The sequence below is a fragment of the Vicia villosa genome, linkage group LG2 (assembly GCF_029867415.1).
Source record: "Vicia villosa cultivar HV-30 ecotype Madison, WI linkage group LG2, Vvil1.0, whole genome shotgun sequence".
Classification (NCBI taxonomy): Eukaryota; Viridiplantae; Streptophyta; class Magnoliopsida; order Fabales; family Fabaceae; genus Vicia; species Vicia villosa.
In genome coordinates, this window is record NC_081181.1 from 93,972,871 (window position 1) to 93,981,441 (window position 8,571).

The window sequence follows — 8,571 nt, forward strand, 5'->3', positions numbered from 1 at the left end:
TTTTCCATTTTGACTTAGCAGGTGTTTTTTCTCCTTTTTCTTTTGAATGCTCCTTTTGAGATTGAATGTTGTGACTGCCGTGTTGACTTTGATTTGTAAGCTTCGACTTTGATACGTCCTCGATCTCGAATGATGTATTGAGGAAGAAGATGTTGTGAATGTTATCTCCATTGCTTCCTCAATCTTGGATGAACGTGAGGAAGAAGACATGCTTGAACCTTTGCTTTGCCTGATCCTTATGCTTGAATCCTTACTTGGATTGACTGATTCTCTTGACAACCAAGATACCTCATTGAATTAATTGAAATATACCCTGCCCCTGGTTGAAATCAAGGTTTATTTGAAAAGTAGAAACAAACTCCAACTCCTGGCTCGAGGGGGTGACGAGGGATTAACATCCTTATATCTCCACTGTTTAGGAATTGAAATAATGTCTTGTACATCGTCGGCTCGGTCTTACCTCGAAAGCATACGTTTAGCGAGATTTAGTTATTTGCATTCGTCATTCTCCCTTAAGTTTGTTAGTATTTGAGAATTGAAATTGAAAATAGAAGTGTGTGAGTGGAAAGTCGTAGTAGTAAGCGAATGAATTGACTCCAAAACCTGCATGGTCATCCCATTAGAATTGCTAATCCGAAGGTACAACTTTTATCCTGGGTACACTTAGCGATCGTAGGGGTTGAAATTCTTAGCATGACAAAACCTATTGATCCTAGGGACAATCTCCTTTGTAAATCCGTTGACCTTGTTTTACTCCTTAGTTCATGGACTTGTAGAAGTAAAGGGTAATCTCGAACTTTCCTTAGGCACGTCAAACCAATCGGGAATAAATTGTTAGCGGCGGGTTTTTGTCGTTTCAGAACTTCATGAGTTTCCTTTGATTGAACCTCTTTTGCTTTTCCTAAGGATAGTATCACACCATTCGCAACCTTCAGAGCTTGTAGATTGCTAAAGAAACCTATGACCCTTTTGCCCCTTGGTGTGGAGTTAACATACGTCACCTTCCCTCCATCTTAGTTGTGCGTCTTTGTTCAGGATCTTGCCCCAATTGGACCGACCCTTGCCCCTAAGTTATCGTAGAGTGTCTTTGTAAGCTTTGCTTTGTTCATAGATGAACCCCTTTATGACTAGATACCCCTTGAGTGTATCTATGAGGGAACTTCTTTGTTGAACTAATCCTTGCTCGACAATAACCTTTGTTGTATTTACGACTCTGTTACGAAAAGGCATGGACATGTGACGGGCATGGTGAAAGGTATCCTTTTTTCCTCCTTGTAAGGACGCGTTCGTTCTCAATAATTTATTCCCCTTTCTCCATAGTTTAGGATCCTTTTGATTTTTTTCGTGGGTCTCGGGAAATCGGCTAGCATGGTAAGTGTGGATGCATGCGGAGATATGAACGCAAATACCAATGTAAATGAATGAATGCATAAGAATGCAAATGCATGCGTATGTGAGAGACTCCTTATATTATAACTCCTTGTATGCAATGCAGACGTGTGACGTATAGTCCTAGGGATAGCCTTAGAGGCGACATTAGACCCTAGTGAAATCCTTGCAAGATAGATGTTATGACACGCCAGTGGAAATCCATTAGATTAGGGAGTATGCAGAAGGTAGCGGCTAGACCGTTCAAGACAGTCACCAAATCTCATGGCCATCGAGAGGCCGTTCGACGTGTACCATTGAAGTTGTCCCTCGTGGGAAGGTTCTCTATGCGGAACACAACATATCTAAGGACGATATCAAACGAAGTGAAATCCCTACAGGCTAGGGATTGAAGATACATAAATGGAAATCCAAGCCCTACAAGTTAGAGGGTGCGCAGGAAGCAAGCACGGAGTGACCGTTCAGGACAATCACTAAGTTTCATAGCCATCGAGAGGCCAATCGACGTGCGTTAATGAGGGTGTCCTTCAGGGGAAGGACAAAGTCATTGTAAAGACACATGGACGTACAAGAAAATCCCTACAGGCTAGGGAGTTCGTAGGAGCAAGCACGGGTTGACCGTTCAAGATAATTACCAGCTCTCATGGCCATCGTGAAGCCAATCGACGTGCGTTAACGAAGATGTCCTTCGTATGAAGGATGCATTTTTAGAAATAGAATCCCTACAGGCTAGGGAATGCGTAGATGTACCTGCAAAATTAAAACGCAAGGCATTCACAGTATATAAATTGCACACATATAATAAGCACATAAGCCCTAGGTTCATAGGTCCGACGTAACGGCTTAGGGTGCCTACCCTTCCCATTGGTATGTTCTAGAAGGTCTCATGGGGTCGTTCGTAGCCGCCGAGACTTTTTGTCTCTTTGGATTTTAGAATAACTCATTTGTCCATGAGGTTCGAGTTTTAGGGGTAGGTTCTAAGAGAGATCAGCCAAATACCAAGTCCTGCCCTCAACAAAGTCAAGCCTCGTATCAGACATTTCTGGATATTCAACCCACTCTGAGTGGAATTATAATAAGACTCGTAGGCGATGTAATTCTCCTCTGGTCTTAAATATAATTCCCACGCTTAGATTTGACAGCAATTTATATATCCTAGAAAATACAGTAAAACAAGCAATTAAATAAAAATTTATTTAAATTACTGTAAAGAAGTTACTGTAAATAAAGCTGCAAATAAATAAATAAAATTAAATCTAAATATTTAAAGGAAAAAAACCTAATCCCAAAATCCTGTTATTTACAACCCCAAAATGCAATAAAACCACAAATATTCAAATAAACAAATATTCATTTAAATGCTGTAAATAGATGAAATTGTAACTAAATAAATAAATAACACAAAAAATTTAAATATTTATAAAAAATAAATCCTAAACCCTAACCCTGGCAAATCAGCCAAACCCTGATAATTAGCCAAAACCCTAAATGATTAACTAAAACCTAAACCCTGTCAAAACCTATAGGAGCATAATAATTCACCATTATAGTTTTATCCCCAGCAGAGTCGCCAGCTGTAGCAACCTGCCCTAAAAATTAAGATTTCAGAGTCGCCACCTATTCTACCAGGGCGAATAGGAAACCCTATGCAGTATAAAGATCTGGGTAAGATTATTATAATCAGGTCAAGGGAAGGTGTTAGGCACCCTTAACCCTTTCCTAAGGGTTGCATTGTAAAGTGAAGGTTTATGGAAAAATCATTGAGGTTTATAGCTAAAGAAGTGAAGCGGGTGAAAAGTGAGATTTTAAGTGAATTGAAATTTTAGGGAGGGGGACTCGCCTTGTTGCCAAGTGCCTACGTATCTCCTTATGGAGAATCAGAGTCAACGTAGTTCGGGGCACAAGGTTGTACGCCTTAGAATTTAAGATGAAGTGGTTTGAAGGCTTTTTGAATTGCCTTATCGTAGTTTTGAGTTTTGTGGTTTGCAAGGCATTTTGAGTTTCGTTGTCGAAGTGATGAAAATCCGTAGTTTGAAGGAGTGTTTTAAGATTTGGGCGTACAACCCTGGTTTGATGTGTTTTCGTTAGGTGCGATGATCAATAGATTTGATCATTATAATTAACGAATTAGATAAAGTATTGCTGGTCATTCTGACCAATAGATTCGGTCGTCACGAGCAGCAAATAAAGTGTATTTTAATTTTGTATAATTAAATTTCATGTTTTATCATCACCTCTCATAACCAATAGATTTGGTTATTACACGAAAATGAATTTCGTTATTTATGTTTTATTATTTTATCTCTCGCCAATGCGACCAATAGGTTTAGTCGGATCGTGGAGAGAATTAGCCAAGAACCCATTAAATCAGAATTAATATGAATGAATAAATTAATTAGATTAAACTTATTTCTCGCCAATGCGACTAATAGATATAGTCGGATCGAGGAGAAAATTATATTAATCAAGAAGCAATTGGATAAGAATTAATGTTTTTGCCAAATGGCAGTGGAATTGGGCAAACCCTAATATTTTGGTTACACACTCCTAGGGTTTTTTGTGATTTTTAATAATTAAAATTAATTAAAATCAATTAAGTCGAATAATCGAAATACTCGAGACCTATTATAATCCTAACCCGAATCCTAATTTTATTATCTAATTCTAATTAAATAAACTAATTAAACTAACTAATATTAATTAAATTTAATCTAAATCAAATAATAAAAAATATATAAAGATAAAACCTGGGCATGATTCTGTGTGAATGACTTCTGAGTACCCACGGTATGCCTTCAACCCTATGGGCGTTGGATTTTGTATTGAAGACAATCTGATGGCTGAATGGAGAGGGCGTATGGTAGCCTTCAGGAGAAGCGCAGCATAGAATCTTCGAAATAATAAACAAGAAAAAAATAAAACAGCACGCACGACCTGGGGATCGAACCCAGGTCTCTTTGTTTACCAACAACACGCCTCAACCACCTCCGCCAGTTTTACACGCTGTTAAAGAAACGCACCAATAACCATAAATATAAAAATGAAAGCCCTTTTTTAAAATTTCAAACATAACCCGTGCTTGTCTTCTTCATCTTCTCCCTTTTAGTTTTCTGAAACAGCACGCTTTTGGCCACGGTTATGGGGTGTTGCCATAGCCCTGCAAATTCTAATTTCATCATACAAGCCAAATAAATCCCAGATAAAAACACAGATCGATTAGAAATTGTCCACTGAATCTAATGGAACCATTAATTTGGGCTAATTTCGCTTCTATCATAATATCCCCGATTTAAAGCTTCAAAAACCTAGCAATGGCATATGCTTCGTCCTGCAATATAACTCAAATTAAATTATCCAGAATCACTCACCACACCATGGCAAACAAGATTATATGATCAAAATGCGTTTATGAGTCGTGAATCATTGAAAACGAAATTGACATAAAAATGTGACGAAACGGTGATTTAGAGGAGGAAATTCTGAAAGCTTCGGCTGAAGGCATGGTTGTAATGGTTTCGGGATACTCTAGAGAATCGATTGGGATCGTTTGTTTGGCTTCTCGCAAACTGCAACCTTGTCTCCCTCTTCCTTTGAACTCACGGTTTTTTCACCCTTCAGAGCAGCGTTTTTGCGGCCAATCCTCCTCCCCAAAAAATCCCCTCCTCCCTTGTTACTCTTGTGCATATATAGTATAACAGATTAGGTTGACAAATTTGATGGTAAATCTTGTTCTATAATGCCCAGATCTTTGATTTTGAATCAATATCCAATTTTGCTATTTTTTACATCTTCAATCAACTCCAATCCCTTTTGCTCGGTTTCTCTGCCTCCAAGTTGACTCTTTTGGGCTTCCAAGTGGCCCCATGAAAATCTTGTACTTGTGTATTTTATTTAATATTTTAAAAGAAATCAAATAATTAAAAAATATTAATGAAACTAATGATAATCCTATTAAACTTAATAATAATGCTAATCAATAAACATTGACCCTAAATAATACTAATTCTAATACTACCTATTAATAATTCTATTAATATTAACATTAATAATAAAATTTAATAATACTAAATATTAACAGTTAGTCATGATAAAAAAATAATAATAAAACAAATGTTAGTAAAACCCAAAATACCCCCAAAAATGATAAAACCCTTGTAATAATTGGGCCCAACGTTTGGGTCCTAAACATCTGTTAATTACACCCTTGCTTTAACTCAACCTGATTTATAAGAGAGCGAGTTTGGCAATAGAAATGTCAAACCCTATGACTCTTAATTTTGACCCTTGGTGGATTAACAGGCGTATATTTGATCGGGCAAATTTTGGGGTATGACAACTTGGTAAGCTTTCAAACCCCATACTCGTTAGGTTTGGGACAATCAAATAATCTTCGCGATATTACCAGACATTGCCTCTTTCAAAGACTCATGCTAGTGTAAGTGTGCAACAAACAAGACTTATGCATATAATACGATTAACAACCTCTTAAACTATATAATCACATCTTCCCAACATTGCACAACTTTACACCACATGACTTCAATACCATACAATGCATCACTTAACACACATCAATCAATCACATGTATTCAAGTCTAGCAAAACATGCATTGCATTATCATTATTCGATTCACATCTGAATACATACATATTTCGAATAATCATTCCCAACAATACAAATTCAAATAGTATATATTCATTTACGCATATCAGGAATGTCATACACATAACACATCCACTAATGTTATCCACAGTTCATCAATCCATAATGCACACAACATAATTACATGTTATCCACATATTAAAATTATAATTATTTCATCAAGTGCTAACCAATTATATCCTATCATATAGATAATTACATTAGCTTCCTAACACTTCGAATGGCGCATAAAACGGAGTCACGGATCAAAAGTTATGGTCTTTACAAAATCTGCCAAAAAATTGGACAACCTGCGGGTTTGCTCAGGCCGACCCATGAGTCGACTCATGCTGAAAAAACCCAGATTTTTGCCTTTGTGGGTTAGCTCAGGCCGACCATGGCTTCTGTATAGGTCGACTCATGTTGCGTAAAAACCCAAAAATCACCATTTTCCTTCCCCATTCACCTCATACAACAACCAATAACCCTCATACAATTTATACATCAATTGTCAGCCATTTAGAACACATATAAGGTTCCTAAACATGTTTCTAACCATGGGTTCACATACAAACATCATCAAACATGCTTTGATTCACAAAATCTTATGAAATCTACCAAACCCTAACATTTTATAAACTTATGAAATTGAGAGAAATATAAATCATACACAAATCATATACATAACATTACCCAATTATATAAACCAATAATCATTTGGATTCTAACCCTTACCCCAAGTTAATCTCCTTCTATCTTCAAGAATCTCACAAAAATCTTCTTCTCTTCTCTCTTCTATTCTTCTCACAAAAGTTATGAAAAATGAAAATGACCTAACTCTCTCTTACTATCTCTTTTCTCTAATTTGGGTTTAACTCAATTATTGCCCAACATCCTTATTTCACTAATTAGGCCCAATAACATATTATCTCATTAATAACTCTATTAACCCAAATAGCACAAATACATATAATTAAATATTCACATAATCATTATACCACATAATAATTAATTAAAATAAATAATTATTAAAAACACCAAATAAGATAATTAATAAAACACCACAATAACATAGGTAGTTTTTCAAATTCAACACAACTGATAAATTAGGTTCGAGATCAAAAACTGTTCATCTCACAATTTTTAACAGATTGATTCACTAAAACAAAATTTTTTAATTAGGATCTAAATCAAATATTCAAAAAAAAATTCCAATCACAATTTTAAAATTGAGATTATAAACTCACAAATCAAATCTCAATGTAATATTTGTTTATAGCGTTCAAATATTATAATTTTTACCGACAATTGTTCACTAATAGATTTAAGACAATAAAAAATGACAAAAGAAAGTTGATATTTGTGTTAAGAGTTTGTCTAAAGAAACCATGGTGAAAGTAAAAAGAAAGAAAAATATTAATAAAATCAAAAAAAAATCTTTACTAAAAAATAACGGTTATATTTCCAACTAAACAAATTCATTTCAACAATAATATTGGCCGAAGGAGATTGTGCTTATCTATTATCAACATAGTTGTATTTTAAATTTTTGTTACATGGATTATATTTTTTAATTCTAACATATTTTATTTTGTTTGAAGAGAGAAGGACTTTTTGCTATAAGCCATAGTAAAGACTATTATGACATATTTTCCATAAATGGAAAAATTCTAAATATCTGCCAACAGTGATGGATATTGTCTAAAGGTGCGATAAATATTATTTTAAAGAATTATAACAATAATTTTTTTATATTTTTTTAAAATTATTTTCTTAAAAAAATCAAAAAAATTTATATCCAACCATTGTATTAATCATAAAAAAAATACACAAATCAATTACTAAATTAACTTTATAAAATACTGATTAAATATGCTTGATAAAAAAATATTCAACAAGATGCGTACAAATTAACTATCATTTCCATCTTCTCTTTTTAAAAATAGATATACATTATTTGTCAAAAAAATATACAACTAAATTTCCAAAATACCAAAGTCTCATTAAAATTTTATTAGTTTAACACCAACACAAATAACTATAATATATATATATATATATATATATATATATATATATATATATATATATATATATATATATATATATATATAATGGCTATTTTCAATAATAAGCAAATTATAAAAAATATAATTAATTTGAAGTGCAACTTAAAATATTAATTGATATATAGATTTTTTTTTTATTTAATAATAGTTGATTTTAAGCAAATATAACTCAAGTTTACTTAAGTATTTTGTAGTTAAGATATTTTTTGGATTAATTTCATATAAAAAATAATTTTAAAAATTTTTTAAAAAAATTATATCATCTCATTATTACATATTAAATTTATTATTGGACGTTTAAAAATAAAACCACCAAAATGCTTGCCTATAATAATGTGTATTCCTAAGCGTATATTTAAAAAAAAGTTATATTATTTAAATATCAAATTTTAATTATTATATGTCAATGGCTCTTTTATTTTTTGATTTATTTTGAAAATATATTAATATAACTTAAAGTAGCAAAGAAAT